The sequence below is a fragment of the Artibeus jamaicensis genome, unplaced genomic scaffold, assembly GCF_021234435.1.
Source record: "Artibeus jamaicensis isolate MK-2021 breed Jamaican fruit bat unplaced genomic scaffold, CSHL_Jam_final contig_3126, whole genome shotgun sequence".
NCBI lineage: Eukaryota > Metazoa > Chordata > Mammalia > Chiroptera > Phyllostomidae > Artibeus > Artibeus jamaicensis.
The window spans coordinates 5,209,174-5,233,348 of NW_026521723.1; the positions used below are offsets into that span (position 1 = coordinate 5,209,174).

Here is a 24,175-nt window from a genome sequence, read left to right on the forward strand (position 1 = left end):
GAAAATGCAAGTGGGATCAACAGTGACTGAAGCACAAATCACAAAATTTACAACCTTATGAGGTTGAAGGGAGGAAAGTAATAAGGATTAGCTAATACCAGAGAGGTTATTTGTAAATTTATAGAAAATGTGTAAATAAAATGCTACAGAGGAACAAAGAAAATAATTTTAGGGGAAGAAATCATAAAACGTTAGCTCTGATGAAGCAACATCAGAGTTAGGTCTTAAAAAACAGGTTTAAACGTTTGTAAAGGAAATAATGTTGTGGGGAGGGAAAGGTGGGCACCATGGAATAGGTGGTGGGGGGGCAAAGTTTCCCGGCAAAGGACACAACATGAGCAAAAGCCAAAGTACACAAACACATTGTGCAAAGCTTCCTCCAAGTTTTGCCATAAGTAGGGTATATAGCTGTGATCGTACGAATTCTCCTCGGCTCTCAGGGCAGCTGGGTGAAGACTTGGAGCAGCCAGAGGCCCCGGGCTAATGCCCCCTGCCATAAGTAGCTGTGTGACTCACTCATGCATTCCTCTGTGTACCGAGCTACCACAGAGCTTGTCAAGCGGTCAAGATGAGTGTGCAGAGTTGAGGGCAGGCACTGTGTAGATGAGGGGAAAAGACAGAGGGCTTTGGGTGCCATACTCAGTAGACTGGACCTCACTCAGAACACAATATAGTGGTTCAGGAAGAAAAAAGACAGCATTTGCCCTGGGTTGTAAAATTACTATCACACAATATATAGATTGGTTTAGATTGAAAACAGATGGAGTCAGGCAAATAGGTTAGGATGTTAGCAAATTAGGACAGAAAGTATTAAGAGACCAAACTATGGAACAGAAAATGAAGGGAGAGAGGTACAGTATAATTAATTCACTAATATCTGATTGTCTGTGATATACAAGATACATATTGACACTTTAGAGAAAAGAAAAAGTGAAGACTCCTCGTTAAATTAAAATTTGTTATGCAGAGCTATAAATAAATTATAAGTGATAAAATAATTAGTTAAGAAGCAACAGCCCCGGCTGGTGTGGCTCAGTGGATTGAGTGCCAGCCTGTGAATCAAAGGGTTGCCAGTTCCATTCCCACTCAGGGCTCATGCCTGGGTTGTGGGCCAGGTCCCCGGTGGGGGGCGTGCAAGAGGCAACCACACATTGATGTTCTCTCTTTCTCTGTTTCTCCCTTCTTTCCCCTCTCTCTAAAAATAAATAAATAAAACATGTTTTTAAAAATAAGAAGCATAAAGTGTTATGGATAGTTAAGTGACTGCAAGTTAACTTCATGGAAAAAGTACTGGTGTAGCCTTCAATGATGAAGTGTTGGCAAAGAGATTTAGATAAGAGCATTCTAGGCATAGAAAACAAAATGGGTTTTTTTAAAAAAAAAAAAACAAGCTTCTACACAGTTAATAATGCAATATATTTGAAAAAGGAGGAAAATGAGCTTATAGTCATTACATAAATACAAAGCAAAACCACAGTGAAACACTACTTCACTCATAAAGATTGCTATGGGTTTTTAAAATTAGAACTCTGGCAAGAATGTAGAAAAGAGTCAGAACCCTTATACACTGCCAGCAGTGAAAAGAGTGTAGCCTCTCTGGAAAACAACTTGACAATTCCTCAAAAAGTTCAACACAGAGCTTCCATACGATCCAGCAGTTCTACCAGGTACACGACTGAGAGGCTTAAAACATGTTCACACAAAACCCTGTACAATGTTTGGAGCAGCAGAAAGCCAAAAGGTAGAAACCACCCAAATATCCATGAACTGATAAATAACTAAATAAAGCACAGAATACACATTCCACTGAATGGAATATATAAAGCTACAAAAAGGAATGAAGTATGATGCATGTTATATACCATATGTAATCTATAAGATGGATGAACCTTGAAAACATTATGCTACATGAAAGAAGTCAGATACAAAAGGCCATATATTTTGTGAAATGCCCAGAATAGGCAAATCCACAGAGACAGGAAGTAGATTAGTGGCTGCTGAGGGCCGGTGGGAGGGGAAACCGAGAGTTAATGCTAATGGGTATGGGATTTCTTTGGGGGGTAATAAAAATGTTCTAAAATTTGATAATGGTTATGGTTACAGAGCCTTGTGAATATACAAAAAATCATTAACTGTACATTTCAAAAGAGTGAATTTTAAGATATGTGAATTACATATCAATTTTAAAAAATAGGGAAGGAGAGGAAGGAGAAACAGAGGGAGAGAAGGAAAACACCACTGGGTGATGCCTATGGTGTGGGCTCCACGTCAGATAAAACTCAATATAATTAGATCAGTTTTAACTGTCGTCAATCTAAAAACTAAACCATCATCTTTTCAATGTATTCTGAAGGACCGTAACTAACTTGCACAAGGTCACAAAGCTAAGCTACATAGTTGTGAAGTTAGGATGCATTCCAATTACAATGATAGTCATTAGACAAGATAGTTATTGTTCACATAAATGGAAGGAGATAGAGAAGAATAGTAAAAATAGTGAAGGTATGTTTGTTCATATGAAAAGTAAGGATGAGAAATACCCATGGGCTATAGGGTGTATCTAAAAATAAGAGCGATCAAGAAAATAAGTTTTATCTAAGGTAATCATAGGTAATGAACACCTCTTTTGTGACCATGTATTCCTAAAAGTGAATAGGTGAGAAAGTATTGAGTCCAGTACTCAGAAACTGAAATAATGCTCTATACATGGAAAAAGGAGCAGGGAGGGGAGACCTCCTAACCCATGGTACAGCCCAACCAGTTGAAAGCATTCTGCATACTGTGATTCAGTAGCTAGCTATCTCAGTCCAGACATGGCTTTGAGGCTGTCTGGGTTCAAATCTCACAGAACTAGTAGATCAATTCTAATTTTACCCCTACACCAGACAGCTGCATTAAAAATACATTCTTGATTACAAAGGAATAAAAGGACAAAGTCATACAAATGAATTAAAAACAAAATTCATCAACACACATAGACACAGAGCTATCCAAAGGGACTCCATTGTGATGGAAAAATCAATCATTTTTATTATTATATATGATGGAAAACACATAATACAAAGATAATCTATATGAAATAGTGCTACTTTGACATTTGAAAGAAACAACTGTACTTCTTAAATAAAGACAATAGTCAAAATTTTTCTATTTAGGAGCACTAGCAAGACTTGTGTGACCCAGCAAGAAAAAAAAGACTTTGGAATAAAAATGATAGAGAACATAATAAAGAACAAAACTTATATTCAGAGTAAATGAAGGTATAAGGATGAATAGACCCATTTTTGGAGAAAATGGTACAATGTTAACAAATCACAAAGACCTATTCAACTCCTATTTTTCTTTCATTTCACCAATGAAATGAATGATACTACTGAAACCTCTATAAAATACTATCAAAAGAAAGAATAGTCTGGGACTGTTAAATAAAAACGGACATGTACATAATGAAATAAGGGCACGTCTGAAAGATACAAGTCCCAAGGTTAACATTATATGTCAAAGCATAGGATACACAATTCATAAAGTTTTTTTCTGATTCTTTTTTCACCAAGATTAGTTTTTCCTACAATAGAACTTCATATAAACAGAAACATACAGTATGTCCTCTTTATGTAAGGCTTTCCTTCAGCTTAACATTTTTGAAATTCAGCCATTTTTTCTCTGTCTGTAGTTCACTGTTCTATATTGCTGAGTCCTTTGGCATTATATGAATATATCACCCATTGATGAACCAACCCCTGAGCAACTTACAGATTTGGGCTGTCATGTAGTTTTTAAATATCTCAAATGATGAAATATAAGCAAATTTTTGGTTTGCTTAAATTGCTGGGACCATTAAATGGATATAATGATTCCAGAAACTATGAGATTTTACTTTAACTTGGAAAAAAAGCTCAAAAATGACTCAGACTGTTGAGATAAACAAGAAAAAAAAAGATAATCAATAGAAACAACACAAAATACAGTCTTTCTAAAATAAAAGTATGATGTTAAGTTTCACTGGACTACAAGTCAATATAATAATAATATCTTCCTTTAGAATTTACAAAACATTTTCATGGCCATAACACCAATTAGGGAGGGATAACCAATTAGGGATCTAATTATGGCAGGCAGAGCAGGAAGGCAATTATTCCTGTATGTTAGGGGAATTCCCAGAACTGAAATAGATAGTGCGTACTAGACAAGATGGCATAGACTCACTTCTTCTTGTTTGTGCCCTCTAAGAACAAACATATATCCTATAAATAATAAAGAGGCAACAAAAAGAAAACCCTGAGATGTGGAAATAAGATAGATTGACTATGGAAAGCAGGACTGGAGGAATATAGCAGCTGGGTTTCTCGTGATGTCTAACTCAACAGGAGAAGACACATGGGCCTTGGAATTTTCTGACACCCAACCTATTAGTAGAAGTTAACCCAAATAGTCTCATTTTCCCGAGAGCTACAGAAGTTCCAACAATACTACCAGGTAAGCCCAGCAATAATGGGAGATTGGTTGGAAACCTCACTAACAATAAAAGGTCAGAGAAAGCACTCCTTCTCTGCTGGACCCTGATCAGACAGTGCTCGGAGCGGGGAATTTCACCACATCAAGTGGCCAACTCAGGAAGCTCCTTGGCCCCCACAGGCTAGTGAATCCCTTCCTCCGGGTAGCACCAACAGGGACAACAACAACTGCCTGGCGTAGGAAGTACTTATCTTCTTCAAGGGCCAGAGACTCCCTCCTCCCGGCTGGAGGCAGCAGGGAGTCTGGACTGGGGACACTCCCTGCGGCTCCGTGCAGCACCATCAGGAAGCCCTGGAAGCCGGGGCTGCACCAGACATTAAATAAATAAAAACAGCACCACCAAAACTCTGAAAATGAAACTTCCACCAGAAGTTTGCCACAACCCAAAATAGTAGGCCAGGACCTGCAGGTTAAACTTGAACAGGATGACTGCTTCTAAAATAAAAATTTAAATAGGGCCCAGAATCTCCTAACATGATAATCAGTATGTCCAGAATACAGTGAAAATAAAATTAAAAATTTCTCATTCACAACTTGATAAGAAAAAAATATCAACTGACACAAACACCAAGGTGAATTAGAGGTCGGAAAAAGCTGACAATGGTTTTAAAGCAGCCGTCATAAAAATACCTCAACAAACTATAGTTCTTTAAAAAGAGAGAGGAGTAAGGAGAAACTGAATACAAAGAACATAAAAATGTCCCAAAAATAGTGACTTAAAAAAGCACTTCACCAAGAAGTTACAAATTCCCTTGAAGAAAATGATAAATTACTAATTAAATGGCACACTTCTAAATAATCCATAAGCTAAAGAAGACATCTCGAAGGAATTGAAAAATACGAAGTATTAAATGAAAATGATAATACAACAATTAACATATGTAGGATATAGTTAAAGTATTGCTAAGAGGAAAATTCATAGTACTAAATGTTTATATTACAAAAGACAAGGTCTCAAATTAAGAACAGAAGTTATTTCCTCAAGAAACCAGAAAAAGAAGGCAAAAATAAGCCCTTAAAAAGCAAAAAGGAGATAAAGAGCAGAAATATATAAAATTGAGAACAGAAAAACAATAGAGAAAATCAATGAGGAAAGAAAGCCACTAGCTCAAAAAAATGTTTTAAGATTTTATTATTTATTTTTAGAGAGAGGGGATGAAGGGAGAAAGAGACATGGAAACGTCAATGTGAGAGAGAAACATCGACCAGCTGCCTCTCACATGGTCCCCCGACCTAGGACTTCATGGGAAACCCAGGGACGTGCCCTGACTGGGGTCAAATCAGCCACCTTTCTCTCTGCAACGCCCAACCGAGCCATACCAGTCAGGACAGTTCAAAATGTATTTTAATGAAACTTGTAAACCTCTAGCAAGACTTACAAAGATAAAAAAAGAAGAGATAATGCACAAATCCATAAATCCAATATAAAGAATGAAACAGAGGATACCACAACAGATCCTAAAGCCCTTTAAAAGATGGATGGGGGATATTGCAAACTTTATACTCATATATTCAATAATTAAGATAAACTGTACCATTACCATTTAGAAATATAAAAATACTGCAAACAACTTTATATTCATATATTCAACAATTAAGATTAAAATGTACCATTGCCATTTAAAAATATAAAGGAGTACTGCAAACAGCTTTATGTTTATATATTCAATGACTAAGATAAAATGTACCAATTCCTTAAATACCACAAATGACAAAATTAATATGAAGGTGAAGTGGATAATCAGATGGCCATATAATCAATCAAGCAATTGAGCTCTCTTTCCAGCCAGTGACGAGACATGGCATCTCTTGGGACAACTGGCACAATCACGATAAGACAGGGCAAAAGTGCTGGCAGTAACACCACGCTTTTGCCAACACTAAGATTGGCCCCTACCACATAAATACAGTCCACATGCAGGGAGGCAAGAAGACGTACTGTGCTTTTAAGCTAGAAATGGGCAACTTCTCCCCTTGGAGTTTTGTACATGCAAAATAAGGATTATTAATGTCATCTAAAATGCATCCAACCACAAACTGGTCCACACCAAGACTCTAGTGAAGAACAGCATTGTGTTCATTGACAACAGACTATACCAACAGTGCTACAAGTCCCACTAGGCACTGCCCCTGAGCAGAAAGAAGGGGGCCAAACTGATTCCAGAGGAGGAAGAGATTTTAACAAATGATCAAAGAAGATTCAGAAAAAAATATGATGAAAGGAAAAAGAACGCCAACATCAGCCATCTTGCAGAAGAGCAGTTCCAACAGGTGAGCTTCTTACATACATTGGTCCAAGGGCAGGCCCATGTGACCAAGCAGATGGCTGTGTGCTGGAGGAAAAGGAGCTGGAGTTCTAGCTGAGGGAGTTCTAACGGGGAAAGAAGGGGAAGGGTCAAGTCAAGGAACCTGTATAAAGGACCCATGGACAAGGACAACAGGAGGTGGGAGGGTTGAGTATGGCAAGTGGGATGGGTAGGGCACAGAAGAACAATGGGGGAAAATGGGGACCACTGCAATTAAAGAATAAAAAAAAGAAAATGTGCAAAGATGTGCACAGACATTTCAATAAAAAGAATATATAAATGGTAATTAACATATGAAAAGATGTGCAAGTCATTAGCCACTAAAGAAATGTAAATTAAAACTATAGTAAGATATCATTACATACCTATCAAATCATTAAAACTTTTAAGAATAATCACAACACCAAAGGATATGCAGAAACTGGAAACGATATGGAGAAACTAGATCACCTATATATTACTGGTGTGAAACTCTAAAAAACAGTTTGGCTGTTTCTTCAAAACCTAAATATGCAATTACCACATGTCCCAGCAATTGCGTTCTTGGGCATTTACCTCAGAGAAATAAAAACAGATGTTCACACACACACAAAAAAAAACTGAACACAGTTGTTCATGTTCATGTTAGCTCAAAGCAACCAAGATGTCCCTCAATGGATTATTAGTTAAACAAATTACAAGGCATTAATGCCATACGATACTTCTTCAAAATAAAAAAGAATGGACAGCTAATGCATATAATTTGAGAGTTTATCCAGAAAGTTTTATTTAGTGAAAAAAGCCAGTCCTCAAAAGTTTACATACTGTGTGATTCCACTTATTTAACATTCATGAAATGGTAAAATAATAGAAATAGACAATAGATTAGTGGTTGGCAGGAATCCAGGATGGGGTCCAAAAGGGAAGGCAGTAAGACAGGGATGTTTCTATATAAGGGCAACAGAGGAATCCTTCTGGTGAGGAAAATGTTCAGTATCTCAGCTGTGGTGGTGGACAAACATACACTTTTGATGAAATTGCAGAGAACTCAATACACAAACAAAAGGAGTGCAAATAAAGCCTGAATAAGGCATAAAACTGAGGAAGCCTGAATAAGATAGAACAATAGCACCAATGTCAACATCATGGTTATGATAATATACTACAGTTTTGCAAGATATCATCATTGGGGAAAACTAAGTAAAGGGTGCAGTGGCTCTGTCTGCATCATTTCTTACAACTGCATGTGGTAAAATCTATTATCTTAAAATGTTTAATTTTTCAAAAATGTAAATACATAATGCATATAAACAGCATACAGCCCTACTTTACAGAAAGAAAAATGTTAGGTGTTACTGTTTTTGCCTGACCACCACCATGTTTAATTCTAGCAGCAACAATTTAAGACAATGGTGGATATCAGGAGAAGACATTGGTGAAGGTGGTCCATGACATCTGGGCACCGTGTCCATATTTTGTGATTGGAGAACATGAAAATATATAGCATGGAAAATACAGAACATAGAAGCCTAGAGAAAACATGTCAGTCATTAAAAGTGCCCAAAGAGTAGAAGCTACATACTCTATTAATTCTTAGGGCCATGTTAAGGCCCCTGAGAGAGACATTTTACCTTGGTGTGAAAATAAAACTATAACCATTCAAGCTGTCCCTTAACAGAAAAGCTGATCTTAAAAAACTCTGTGATAACCCCACCAGGTTCATCTGGTAGAGACTCGAACTGGTGCTTTCTCGTGGCAAACTCCAGAGTACTGATTTGTGATCCTGGCCCAGTGCCCATCGTTCGGGGGATGCAAGAAGAGAATTCATGTTTGGAATCAGAACCCTAAACTTTAAAGGTCACTGCCAATCACAGTTCCATGATGACAGAAATCAGAAGACCTTGGCAAAGCTACAAAGTTAAACCTAATATTAAAAAGTAAAGAAAGAGTGCATAGGGTTAGTAATCAAACTTTTGATGAATATGACTATAGCCATGAGTTTCTAAATATTATAGTTCAACTCAGTATCATAGATTCAAGCCATGAAGTTACTGCAGCCAAAAGAGATAGATTAAAATGTTGGCCTCTTGAAAAATGACTAGATACTGGAGGAACAATAAATAAATACCAGCAACATAGCCCATAAAGAGAGTGTGGCGATCAGTTAGTGAGTGACCACAGAGCCTTTCATGCTCTCATGATAAAAGCAGCTGTACAGGCATAAAACACCATGATGATCAGGCCTTGCATCCCACCGTATCTCATTGGACTATCTAATGGTCATATTTATTAGCTGCCTAAGGCAACTGATAGGATTCTTTAATGTTTTAGTCATGTTTCAGCACCCAGGCCTACAGAATTATATCCTAACAACTCATTACAATTAAGCAAATACAAATTCACACACTTTAAAAAATGCCCTACCAGTAGCTCTTAATATATATTACACAAGTATAGGTATTGCTAGATCCTAGAACTAATAAAGGTGGTTTTAATGTTTCCAACTACCATTTTCAATATTCAATAAGGTAATCAATTTGTCCAATTTTAAGCAGCCTGGCTTCATAAATGAGATATTTGGCATGGAACCTGATTTAAAATGCATTCTTTTCTCAAGTGACTGAACGGTTATGATGAAAATGTATAATTTATAGTATATTGCAGATGGAAGTGAATTGAATGCCTCTATCAAAATTATGCATGGTAAAATCTTTTGCACTCTAACACAAAAACTAGCAGACAAATGCAATTACATTAGATGTGCTGTCATCCAGAACATCTGACTGAAGAATGCTATTTATTCAATCTTATCAATTTAAAGTTACTCTACTAGATAGCTGAACACAAATACCTGGCCATGACCATTCCATTAATACCATGAGGTTATCCCAAATGCCATTTCTAGAAATTAGTGGAGAGAATTTTCCTGGGTCCCGACTATTTCACTTACCAGCAATTGTCAGAATTAGTGTGGGCCTACCTCAGATTCCTAACCTAATGTGTAACTTGATTTATGCCTACGATGCTTGCCAATTAGGCAACTGATTAAGGTGCATTGATTCATTCTCCCTAAAAGAATGAAACTTTCAAATAAATCCCATTATTACTTTTCATAAAAATTAACACACAGTATTTCCAAAACAGATAAATTATTCAGTAGAAGTGATAAAGAAGAACATTCTTTTTATAAAAAGCAATTTCAACAATGATATTGCTTATGACAATTTTGTGATATTTTGAAAATTTTCAACAGAATATGCAGGCTGTGAATTTATACTAAAAAATTTACTGTTGTATGTAGGGTTCAGCTTATATACAGATAGACTTTACAAAATGCTAGCTGAACTTCGAAATTGTCTCTAATGTAAATGCAGTTAAATTGTTTTTTAAAAGACAAATATATGGCTCATTTCCCCTTCCAAGACTGTTTGTGGATAGTCATTGTGAACTTGAATATTATAATGTGAACTTCTTTGAATTAAATAAAGTTCTTCATGCATTTTGCCCCAGAATATGAGTATACAGGGGTGGGCAAATGTAGGTTTACAGTTGTGAGTACACAAAACAGAGTTTATTCCTGCATTATCATTTATTAATTATTGTATCATTTATTATGATAATGATTAACCTGCTTTTTTCTACTGCTGTAGAAATAACCTTCTGGTCTCAATTCAAAACCCGAAATCCCTGGCCCGGGAACAAAAAGGATTTAAAAATCTGAAAGACCTCAGACTATGGGTTTCTTATTAACTTTCATTTACCACTGAACTTTTGAAAAGGAATATAAATTTTATAATTAGTTAAAAATTTACTTTATTTGCTTTTGTAACCCAAAAGATATTACTAGACATTACTGAATGTGTAAAATTACAATAAAAGCAGCATTCTACCTTAGGCTAGAATAATAAAGAAAAAATAGCTACATGTTTTAAAAAAACACTATTTTGAAGTCTCCCAACTTGGCCAGGTGATCTCTGTCCTCCATCAACCATGAACATTCGCAGTAGCAAACTACAGAATGGGGACACGCATCCTTCCAGCCCCGTGCCTAAGTGTCTGCTTTACACTCACATCATACATCACCTGTGACATCTACCCCATCCCCTTGTTTAACAGCTCTCCCCACCCACTGGATCCCAGAGTGCTCCATCTCACACTCCGCCGCCATCACTCTCATTGCTGTGGCTCCTTTTATCAGTCCAAGCACTTAGAGCTCCTGGAATAGATCACTTTGTCTCCATGCACCCTCAGCACTGCTGCTACCTGACTCCAGTTAATTTCCCACAGCAGGTATTGCAAAGGTCTCTTCCAGAGCCCACCTCACTGAACCCACCCTGCTCTCAACAGAAACCTTGTCTCCTACTGCAAAGACAGCAAGGCCAGCAAGCAGGGACTCTCTCAGCTTTTTGGAGCATCTCACTCCCTTTCCACCCATCCTGGTGAGAAAGTTGGCCTTTCTCAAGGTTAATGACACCACACCTGCTTTTGAGCTGACACCTTCCCATCTGTTCAGTGCTTTACTGCACAGGTTAAACTATCCCATATGCTCACTCCTTCCTTCCCTCCTTCTTGTGCTGCCTCTACAATGCAGTTAAGTATTTCGAATGTCTCCTACCTACCTTGCCTCACCCACTCTCTCTAGACAATAGTATTCCTTGAAAGAACAGTTACTTTCAGCCACCATTTGCTATACCCACATCTTCACTTCCAATTATTTTCAACTCACTTGAACTATTTTTGCTCCTACTTCCATCGAATGTGTTTTGGCAAAGGTGAGAAATGATTAATGCCACCATCAAGTAACAGGAATTTTCTTGACTACACATCTTACTTGCCCTCTCTATGAGGGTTAACATTGCAGAAGAGACCTTTTCACTTAGAACTCTTCCTTGGACATGCAAACACTGCCTTCCCTTAATTCTTTTCCCTTTTTGGCAACTCCTTCTCCATCTCTTCTCTGGGCTGCTTTCACATCCCTCAGCCCCCAAGTGTCAGTGCGCCCCAACAATCTACCCTTGGATTGCTTCTCCTTTCCCTCAGATAATATCATTAATTTCTATGCCTTCGCTGACCACATATATGGCTCCTGGAATTACTATCTCATTTACTCACCAAATATTTACTTAGCACCTTCTACACAACAGGCTCTCAGCCGGGTGCTGGGGCGAGGTCGTGTATGCTGCCAGCGGGGCCTTTCAACAGGGAGATTCGAAATCCAACATCTCAAAACAAGCATTTTGCCCTAAAATATGCCTACTTTCAGAATTCTTTTCTTGGGTATTGATACCACCCAGTCATCATTGCTAAAGACGGAATTATCCTAGTTCCTTCTTTCTCGTGTATGATGATCAATGACCAGTCCATTTAATCCCCTTTACACTTGTTACCTCTCTTCGCTTCTTCACTCCTGCTAATACCTGGTTATTTCTCATATTGTTCCTGAGACTTGCTCTGTCCCTCTACGTTAACAACCTTCCGGTCCATCCTCCACAGTACTATTTGGAAGAGCTTCAAGCGAGCGTGTTATGTACTGATCGTATTGTTTATGAAGACTTCAGAAAAATACATCCAAACCTCTTCGCATGGTGTAGAAGACCTTCCACTGCTAGTCCTAGGAAATGACGGCTATGCTATCAGTGCTTATTATGTGCCAGACATCATGCTAAGCACTAAACACACATTATGTTGATTACTGTCAATCGACCCGGGGGAAGGAGGTAGAATTGTCATGATGGCTAATTTTATGTCACTTGACTGGACCAAGGGATTCCCAAATTCTGATTAAACATTGTCTTGGGTGTATCTGTGAGAGTGTTTCCAGAAGAGAATGGCATTTGGATTGGTAGACTGAGTAAAACAGACTACCCCCCATCTAAAAGAGGTCAGCGCCGTCCAATCTGTTGAGGGCCCTAACAGAACGAAAAGGCAAGAAGAGAAATTCCCCCTCCCTGCCCCACTGAAGGAGCCGGATCGCTGGTCTCCTGCCCTCACACTTTCTCCATCGGCACTTGCAGGTGTCTGGACTGGGGCTGGAACGGCGCCCCCACTCCCTGCAGTCTCCAGCTTGGTCAGAGAGCGAGACTTCCTGGGCTCCACAGTCATGTGAGCCAATGCCGCATGATCATTAGATCAATCAATTTATCTCTTATTTCTTCTGTATCTCTGGAGAATCCTAACACAATTCTCATTCCCGTTTTAAAGATGATGAAACTTGAAACAGGTACTCAGAGAATCAAATAATTGTTTAAAGTCACTCAATTCAGCTGCTAAGGGACAGAGACAGGGTTACCCACTCTCTCGTCTCCCAGAGCTGTCTTTAACTACTGTGCTGGCCCACTGGCTACTCACTCTGGGTGCACCCTCTCTGTACTCAACACTCCAGCCACACCAGTTCTCATGGAAGACCCCAACACGCTTGTCCGGACCTTCATCTGAAATGTCATTTCTTACTTGTATTCTTTGAGAAAATGCTGATTTACCTTGAATGTTCAGCACAAATATCACACCTTTTGTGGTTCAGAAATCATCTCTGAGAGCAATTCCCACAGAGAGATTGCTAAAACACCATTAACAGGGATGTGCTTTGGCACAATGTCATAGCTTCCTGATAAACAGGATATCAGGAGACAGCTCTTATTTGGCACAAATAGAAAAAGCATATTTTTAAAATAACACTCATTAATTTACATTTAAATCTTATAAAGTAGGTAATAATTTTGGCCAGAAGCATTGGTAAATAACAAGACAAGTAAACAGCCTTCCCAAACCAACACATGTACATTATGTACTTAGCAAGGCAAGTGCAAACTATCCCTGCGGCAGTATTTTCAAGTGAAAGAACATTGTCAGACCCACCAGGATTTGACATTATTTCAAATGTGATATATTACGGTATCATATAGGTACCCTAGAATATTGCTACTTACACCTCAGAGCCTCCGTTTTTCCATTTTAAAAACAGAAATAAAATAACTAGACCACAGGGTTTTTGCAGGGATTAAGAAAAGATCCAGACATGGCTGCTGAGAGAGATAAATGTTAGTCGCCTTCCTTGCCCCCTCTCTCCCCTTCCTTTCAGGGCTGTTGCTCAAAAACTCAGAATCAACTATATTATAGACTCTTCAATGAAACCTCATTGGGCCAGCTGAAGTATTTGTCATACCAATGATTTCACTTTATCCTGAGAAGTCCAAACTTCCACATTAGGGACTGTACACAGCAGAAAATTGAAGAAATCATTTAAATAAACATGGTAGACCCCTTATGAGAAGCTGACAGTTAAATATTACGACTTATCTATTCATGGTCAATTTATTAATCATGCATTTCTTCTGAGGAAAGACCTCCTATTTAATAAAAGCTTTTAAGCTAACCCAGACACCCTCTTAACAAGAACCAGCCAAGGGGACCAGAAAAACATTGATGAGTGACATTTCAGCTGTTCATAAAGGGCTTCTCTGCTCAGAGCCCGGGGGAGCGGGGAAGGGGCACTATAAAAACAAAGTGAACAGAGCTGTCCTCTGGGAACGAAGAGTGTGTAATTAAGAGAGCATGTACTCAAGCACTAGAGAGGTCACAGTTAGGTAGACAAGTAGGTAGGAAGAGATAGATAGACAGACAGACAGGGAGGGAGAGACAGAGACAGACGGAGAGAAGCAGGCTCCCAGCTTTGCCTCTGGGTTTTAAAGCAGTCCAGGCAGTGACAACTGGTAGGACTTCTGGAAGAAGTGGTGCAGCCTTCGGCAGTTCGGAAGCACCATATTGAAACTAGGATGAATGTGGCAGCTGCGAGCCCCACACAATTAGAATGTTGGCAAGTCGAGTGGAAAACTGAGCCAGGAATAATACCGAGTAGCAGCAGAGCCTCTAAAGCTGACCATTCCTCCACATGTTTTAAACATATGTTTAGCCCAGCAGGGGTCACGGTGACAGCTGAAAAGCCCCTTCAGAAACTGTCAGAGATGGCATTTGTGAATGCCTCTTGGTGCCTTAATGTGCCAATAAGGGTGTTTTCCTCTCGTGTTAGCATGAAATGTGCTGAGAGAATGCAGCACACAGGCCCAGCGGGTGAGAGCCAAGACCGGGAAGCCAGAATGTGTCCTTGTGCCAGGCCACTCGTCTGACACCCATGGCCTCTGCAAACCGTCACCTTATCACTACGCTGCTCCACTTCCCCTCGGGCCACTTAGGAAACACCCAGCTGTCATCGTAACATCTCAGCTTTCATCCGGCCAAACCAAACACCACGCCACTTGTCTCACGCAGTGTATCCCAACAAAGAGTATTTAGAATGGGTACTTTGGTGTTTCTAAGCAGTATGGTCAAAACCACTCATTCCTATTATTGCCAGAGAGAGCAGGAAAGCCCTGGGAGGGACTTCCCTGAGTGTACCATTGCCCCAGGTCTCCACAAGCTCACTGACGGGCTCTCTTCCCTATTTGGTCCCTTCATTAGCTCAGATATTTCACAAAATAGCAGCAATATACCATAATTCTGACTCTGCAGATATAATGTATGTTTAATCTTAAGTTTCTTTTTTTATAAGTTTGTGGGATTTTATTTAATGAGTTAGCTTTCTTTTTTTTTAATTGTTTTCAGGTACACTTGTCTCCATGTTCTCCCCACTCCAGCCATCCCCACCTCCCGTCCCCTCCCACTTGGTTTTGTCCGTGTGTCCTTTATACATGTTCCTGAAAATGCTTCCTCCTGTGCCCCCCATGATCCCTCCCCACCTCCCTTCTGGTTACTGTCAGTTTGTTCTTAATTTCAGTGTCTCTGGTTCTGTTTTATTTGCTTGTTCATTTCGTTGATTAAGCTTCACTTAAACACTTGGTCAGAGAAAATAAATGGAAATAACTTTAAAAAATCAAACTTAAAAAAATAGAAGTAGTCATTCCATGTAACCGTTTGAAATAAAATGAATGTCTCAGAAAAATTCACAGCTACAAATAACACCAAGTCACAACACACATTTCTGAATGAAAAATCAGGGGCCGCATTTCAACCAACTGGAACAGAGTAACTTTGCAGACACAGATTCAAGGATCTACAGATCTCTCTTACTAATTTCAAAATGAAAAGTATCTTTGTAGAGTACTTTGTAAGTTATAGTAAATTCGCCTGTTACACAAACAGCTGAAACCCGAGCCTCCTGCCCCCCCCCCCCCCCCCCCCCGCCACCCTCCACTGCTCCATTCATGGCTCTGTTTGCTGCCCACAATTCTGTCTCTAAAAACCTGACGAAGTGGAAGGGCGATTCTGAAACCCTGGGAGAAATGCCCTGTGGAGACGCAGACATGAGAACAAAGTCAGAGCATCAAAAGTCCCCTCCAGCCCAGGACTATGGGCCTGTGAACGGCACCACAATGATTAAAGGCAGCAGCTTAATTTTTACCCTGAAGTGCACCTAAGAATTTGAGCACATATGCCCTAAAAACAAGGATACTCAAATGTATATATCTCTCCCGAGTTTTTTAAAGGCTGGAGTCCTACAGTATCAATTGTTTCTTGGGTTACTAAATTGCATAAATTAATCAAGCATGATTGTGCTAATGTACTTCTTTCATATTTCACAAAGTCCTCCTAGTCCTCACATTCTAAAATTTAATACCAAATATTATCTTTTCCAGGCATTTGATGATTAATAGGTTGATTTGATTTTTCTCATTTTAACATTTCTTCTCTAAGTCTTTCAAAACTAAAAAGACAGGATATTCCAGAGCTTAAAGCTATGGTATCTGGTTCGCAGTCCTGCCCCGACTCAATCACATCTACTGGTTGAGTAGAGTTCTTGCGCTGGTGACTAGCCTCTCCACCTTTAATCCCCTCGGTGTTAAAATAGGGAAGCAATAACAAAAGTGACTGGTGTTGAGAGGACTTTAAACAGGTTAAAAAATGCATTCACAACAGATTAGCCATTATTTTTATAAATGCTGCTCTGCTCTTAAACAGGTGTTATTTTCTGGAGACTCAACCCCTTCTATTTATTTATCTTTACCTATTATTACCATAATTTTAACTGGCTAGATCTTAAAAAATGTAGATCCAACCAACTATGGGAGGCCCAATAAAACAGAGACGTGTGTCCGTCTGTAAGCAGACAGCAGACTGGCAGAGGGAGGAAGAAGCTATCTATGGAGGAGACAGCTGACTGGTTACAAAGAGCCGTAGACGTCTGAACAGAAATATCAGTGGGCAAAAAACCCTCATTTATGATATTCTTCCCAATAAATAATGAAAGAATTTTTTTCTTTTTAAAGATTCAAAAATGGCTTCAAAAAATGTCATATTTTGTCATATTAGAGTATTGGTTGCTTAGGAAAATAGTTTCTGATAACTTATCAGATAACACTAGAAGCGATGAGGCAAGCTCTCTCCTCAGAGCTACATAGTTTTACTGTCTTTTCACTAATTTGTGGTTCACAAATGTTTCCATTAGAGCAAATTTCTTTACCCTCCTGTAAAGGAGAACATTTTCCCCATGTTTCTTCAGGATGGTGGGAACAGCAGCCACTGGAATCTCCCTTCCTTCCTTCCTTCCTTCCTTCCTTCCTTCCTTCCTTCCTTCCTTCCTTCCTAATTTTTAGAGAGGGGGAAGAGAGGAGGAAGGGAGGAAGAGAAACACAGTTTTACACTGATCAGTTGACTCTTGCAGCCCTCCAACTGGGACCAGCCCCCAACCCAGGCATGTGCCCTGACCAGGAATTGAACCTGCAACCTTTTGGTTTGTGGGAAAACGCCCAACCCACTGAACCGCACCAGCCAGGGTAGCCCCTGGAAATTCTGCCCACAAATATTTATAAACATAACACCTTTCATATACGCACTGTTCACAGTTGTCAAAGCACTTTCACTCATACCATCTCATGTAATCTTCAGAACATCCAAACAGGGGAGAAAGAAGTTTATTTCTCCAATAAATGAAGTAACTGAAGCCCAGACAGGTGGATTCTCTGGTTACTGACGTAATTGTTCCTCTCACCACTGGCTCTGGGCCTTACTCCCGGCTGGGCCCATGACCCCCACACACACCTCAGTGCTGCTAATGTGGCCCGTGTGTGCTCTGTCTCCTCATCGGATCCTTGTGATGACACTTTCTGGTCTAGGGCTCAGTAAATACTAACCCGGTGCCAGGGTTCCTAGATCAAGTGGTCAGGAGTTATTTAACCTCAGTCTAACAGCTTGTGGTTAGTTCTGTGTACATTATCTATCCCAACTAAGTAGATTGGGGACCAAAATAAAAAAATAACAACAGCAGCAGCAACTCCAAGGCAGCACTATGACAGATGTTTTACTTATAATATGTTTTATGCTTACAAGAACCCTGAGTATTTTTATTTTGCGGATGAGGACACTGAGTCTCAAGGAGGCTAACAACTCCCATACAGCCACAGAGAGCTAGAGGTAATGATGCCAGATTTGAGATCCAACTTCAGCTGGCTTCCAAATCCATCTACTTTTCCTGATGACACTTGAGATTTTCATGATGACACTGAAATTTTTAATTTCTGAGTTTCCAACATCCAGCATGATGCCTACCCATATGGTCGTTGTTCCTTGAGAGTATGTTCACGGTTAAAGATAGGCACCCTACAGTCTCCTAATCTTACTGGAAATCTCCGTTTTCCTGTATGATGCCGGCCCCCAGCTTTCTCTCCAATAGGTGTTCCTCTCCTCCACTCCTCTGAATTCAGTGGCCGGAGGGGTCAGCATTACAAACTCTCCCTTGCTGCTTCCAACCAACCGACATCAGCAGCTCTCAGCACACTTTTCGAGGCGCACCTGAGCATTTCTGTACCTTCCCACCTTCTTATCACCGTCATCTGCTGTCCTGCAGGACATACATCCCCAAGTTCTGTAGTTGCATTAGTGCTCAAGACATAGTCTTCTACAGCCCAACATCGGCCATCACATTTTTCTTGAATTTGTCAATGGCAAACAGCAACAACCGTGATCGACTGCGACCACTCTGCATCCTAGCATCTCTTAGAAATCCCTGTCTTCAAGGTTGTGACCTTCGCACTTCCCTTCTCTGACTACCTTACTCTTACTTCCACTGCAGTGTCTCCATTACTGAACCTGATCTTTTTCCTTCCATCCTTTTGGCAACAACCTGCAGCCTCATAAACAATCTCCTGCCTCTCTCATACCTTGACTCTTTCCCGCTCCCTCCTCTCTCTTCCCTGGACCACAGATACACTCAGTCTTCCACAACTGCAAAACCTTTCTCATAAGCCTATTTAAATTCCAATTTTTCCTCTATGTCTGCATTTACTACTGGTGAATTTTTGCTGGAAACTTACAGATTCAGTAAATCCACAACTAGGAATTAGCCTCCAGGAGCAACAGAGTTCTACAAGAATACTTAGGTATAGGAAGGCAATTACAGGTGTGAGTTCTGCGTATTTCTGTGACAATGCTTCAAGTATCAGGGATAAAATAATGACAGAGCAGAGTATATCTTTGCTTTAGCAATCGGGTATCCAAATACAAAGCAATCACCTTTAAATTCATGTTGGTTAATGTTTCTAGACACAATCTTTTCTGTTTTCTCAAGTGTCATGAAGAAAATCTGCTTTTGATGTTTTCTAAGAACCAATTCCATGTTTTTATCATTTCTCTTTCTCAGATATAACAAACCTTAAAAATAAAATATGTATATTTATGCCAATAAAGATATCCGAATGACTTCTTTTTTTATACTCACATTTAGGTAAGATTTCTTTTCCAAAGAAGACAACCCAAGTGTCATTTTGGCATGTCTTCTAAAGATGAAAAGAAAAAAATATTTAAAATTCTTAAGTTTTAGGGTACAATATGAAGTTCTGTTATGTGATTTATGTTATCTAAATAAGAAACAAAAAGATTTTGATAAGACACAAAATTTTTAAATCTCATTTGAATATTCTACATTCATGTGGAATTATTTTTATTTTCTTATATTACAAGATGAACACACAGCCAAGAATGCTATGAAAAAAGATGCTTTATTTATTGTTACTAGGAAAAATATCAGTGCCTTTAGGAAAATATCAAATTCAAAAGAAAATCTCACTTGTATCATTAAAAAATCCAACTCAAACTTGGCTTGTCTATCATCAAAAAAAAACCTTTCACTCAAGGTGAACATCTAAGAACAGAGAATAGCAAACTAGTGATCTCCTGAGACGAGATCCATTTTCTTCCTCTCTCTGATTCCACCTGCAGGGGGCAGCACAGCTCTGATGATCGGAGCCGAAGTCAGCACGCCCCAGCTGAAATCCCTGCTCTGTCTCTCTCTGTTATATAAACCAGGAAAAAGTTAGTTAACCGGCGCCTTAGCTTTTAGGCACAAGTGAAGGAAACAATATAATCTACTTCGCAGGATTGTTATAAAAAATAAATGAAAAAACAGCCAGTATACATATGCTCCATCAATATTCTGCTATTATTATTTTACACATTGTCAATATATCAGCCTTCCCTGGGACATCGTCACTAACACAATTTATTCAACTAATAGATTCTATGTGCCTAATACTTGCTGGGCTCTGTAAGTGATGAGGCTGAACACACAACCCAATCTCTCTTCTCCATAAATTCACAGTCTATGTAAAAACAGACATGCACATTGGAAATAGAACAGTGAGGCAAAACCAGCAAAGTACAGCAAAACTACAAGAAGCCTGGATTTCTTTACTTCCAACCAAATAAGTAGGAGGAAGGGGGGCTTCTCATCCATGTCGGAAAAGGAATAGATGGATAAAATTAAGTAAAATGAAGTTCACTTCCCAACTCCTGCCCCTCCCAAATCAGGCACTATCCCTAGTTGTTCGGACAAACACACGTGACCCAGACTCGGCCCGTAGGTGCTCTTGACTGGACCTTTGGGTCTTGAGAGACCGATGTCATGTTGTTCAAATAGCCAAAGAACATTCCTGGTCCCCACAGCAGAGGACAGTGGCTGGGGTGTGGAGGTTGCAGTCGAGGATGGCGGCGTCAGTGGCAACAGTAGCAGGACCGGTTCTAAGCCAGCTGGGCCAATGCGACGGTCTCAGCTGTCCCTTCAGCGGCTTACCCTCCCTTGGTTCCCAGCTCCTTTTTGAATCAGCGCTCTAGCCCTCTGGCCAATTTGCCAGAAACCCAATATCCTTCCAACTAATTAGTTTTCTGCCTCTGTTGGCCAGAGGTCCTTTGTTATCTGAAACCAGGAGTCCCACTTGGTACCTTGGGTCCTCAAGTAAATATTTCCAGCCTCACCAAAACCAAGGCTCTGACTGTCCAACTGGCCTCTAATGGCCATTGGCTCCTGTGTTAACTAAAATACTATTTTGTTGCCTTTTTCAGTATAAATAGACTTTATTGTGAAACCTTACTTTAGAAAAACGAATAGCAAGGAAACTATTATCTGAATTTTCATTTAGCAAAAGAAACTATTGTTCCTACTTGCCACACACACACCCACACACAAAACTTCCATGATTCATCCCTCCACAAAATTCTCTTATTCTTTTCACTTAATGACAAGCAACGAAGAAGAAAGCAGTATGAGGAAGAACAATGTAAGACAATGAAAAATAAGAAATCATGTATTGGTTTCTTATAGATCAACAGCTCCCTCCTCTCTTTGCTTTCTTGCTAATATTAAGTTGATCAAATTGACATTTTTCTAAAGAGTCAAATATCAGTAACTTGGAACTTGAAAGTAAAACTTCAGCCACAGGCACATCTTAAGCGTGGACCTCGGTCACTGGTGGCTGATAAACAGGTGAAAACGATTAAGTTGACAATGCCCCACCTCTAAGAGGCCCTCAAAACCACCAGGTTGCGAAACCACTTTGAAAATCACTTACATGAACATTGTAAAGAAAAAAGATCCTACCGAAATACTGAACAAAAGAAGGATTTGCTTCGCTTCGCTATTTGGGGTGTAGAGTACACAGGCAACAAAACGCAGTGAGAACATTTAAGAAGACTTTTCACTTTCAAATCCCCAAATTTCTTTCTCCCCACATTATCACTGCCCAGCTGTCTCCAGATTTTATTCTGCATCCACTTTAGCTATGAGGTCAGAGTTAAGCCTTCAGGAATGTGTCTCTCTATAGGCAGAAACCTGATTCCCTCTGAAAAAACTCGGTATAGACCTTGGGAAAACTGCAGTTGCTATCACTTGTACAGAGAGAGCTTTCGCAGCCATTGGATTTGAAATGTGCTGTTTGCTGAACTGCCAAAGGTTACTGCTCCCTGGAGAATGGAGCCAGTTCCTCTAAACCCCTCCCACTGACTCATATGTTTGTCTGGCTGCAGCAGCTGCTAAAAAAGATGGGAATTTAAAAGCTGCCACACAAGTGCAAAAGCAATAACCAAAACAGTGGCAGTGTCCACAGGTCTCGAATAGAAAATATCTTTGCTGAGAAAGGCAAGGGTCAAGGAAGGGACAAGAGAGAAAAAACAGTGGAATACAGATGGTCGAAGGTGAAAAGAAACAGGAAGGAAATCATGGGTTCTCAGGGCTGGAATCTAGCTGCTGTGTGACCCTGCAAAAAAAGGCAGTGTCATGGACTTATTTTCTTCCCCTGTGGTCAAATTTTCTTTGACTTAGATTTGCATGAAAGTTGATATTGATAACTTGCCCACTGTCACGTGGTTATAATCATATACTTCAGCAATGCTCTGAGAACTTTAGAAGTCGTTTTATTGTTATTATCACTACTATTATTATTACTTTATCATTACTTCCATCCTAATATCTCAGTGGGACAATACAGAAGATATTTCCTGCACCAAGTAAAGACTTCTTGACTCACCAGTCCCTGTATACAGATCCCATGTTTCAGGCAGCAGAGCCCAGAAAATAAACTGGGGAGGCAGCACCACCATCTTACTGCTGCAGCCTCGGTTCTCCCCAGCCCCTCCCACCCGCACAGCCTGGCATCCGCACGTTTTCCCATCTCCTTCATCACACAGGAAAGTGATCCAACAAGCATCGATCTAGGGTGCAAAGGAGAAACCATGCTGCCATCCTCGGCAGATCTTCCACCTTCAACAACGACGAAGGACAATGATGAGGTTCGCCACACGGAAACGTGCTAATAATGAGACTTTTCATTCCAAAGTATGAAAGTTAACAGGAGATGGGAAGCCTTCCCTGAAACCCCTCACATCACACCGTTGGGTACAGTGAAGGTGCAGTTCCCTGAAGTCCCGGAACCTTTTCCACTGAGAATCCTGAACGACCCTTTTGGTCCACGCCCATAGGTTACAAATGTCATCTTTAGTGTGTGGTAGAAAATAATCTGCCTCACCCACATCTGTCTCTGCTGCAGCCTTTCCTCATCGGTAATCAGAAGCACGGGTGTTCTTTCTTAAGGTCCAGTCGGCCTAACAGAGCCCTTCAGAATTTCTGTGTCTCGTTTTCTTGTGCTTGTAACCCTTTCCCCACCCACCCTAGAGTTTTGCACGAAGGCCTCTGACCAAAGGTACGAAATTCGTGGACAACCCCACCTCATTTTGTTTTCAGATCTTGCTTCAATGGGTCTTGTCAAAAGCTCTGTGGATTCATTTTCTGCCACTTTTTCAGTATATTTCCACAAAGATCTGAAACTATTTATAAACTGCTTCCCTTCCTGGAAAGTTTTTGCTACTCCAAGGAAACTTCTGAAGTTTTAGAACATCATTTTGGAACTGACCACCTTGGCAGTGTTCCTATTTTTTTTAATTCTGGTGGAAAACGTTCCAAGCACTCACATTTAGATAATTCTCACTAAATTGCTTATTTTATTGTGTAAAACCATATCTTTCCAATAAAACTGTAAACTCTTAGAGGAAAAGAAATATGCCTGCCATTTGTTTGTGTGTAAGTTAGTTATCATCATAATCACCCCTCCCAGGGCCTGGCACAGCACCAATACACACAGTGGGTGCACAGCAGTGTTTTGGTAATGAGCGCTGAACTAGGTGATTCAATATTTAAGGCTGTGTTTTCAGCAGCCGACATTTTCATCTGTACAGATAAATGAAAATGGAGATGTTAAAACAGCCTGGCTATGAAATACAAAATGACACACTTGTCTCCTAGCTGAGACATGTATAAATACAGAGCTGAGAGAGGAATCATATTATCTGCTGTCTAGAATGCAGGCTAATCAAACTCTGACTTGTCACTGAAGGTTACCCATCTGGAGAAGCTGGGCCTCTTGCCCTTGAAATCACCAGTGAATGTGTATAACAAACCGTTGTGGTTTCACATTCTCTCTTCAGATGCATTATGACATCAGACTTCTTTTCTTTATGTGGACCTTATTTTTACTTTAGGCCATTGCTTCTACAGTAGTGTTTGTAACAAATGCACACTAGATAAGTTAAAAACTGTTATCACTTCTGGCATGCATTTCAGA

At 39.8% G+C, this 24,175-nt stretch overlaps 1 pseudogene; it reads left to right on the plus strand.

Moving 5' to 3' along the window:
* Positions 1 to 6,376: 6,376 nt before the first annotated feature.
* LOC119051907 (40S ribosomal protein S8-like) lies at positions 6,377 to 8,648 on the plus strand (annotated as a pseudogene).
* Positions 8,649 to 24,175: the final 15,527 nt, after the last annotated feature.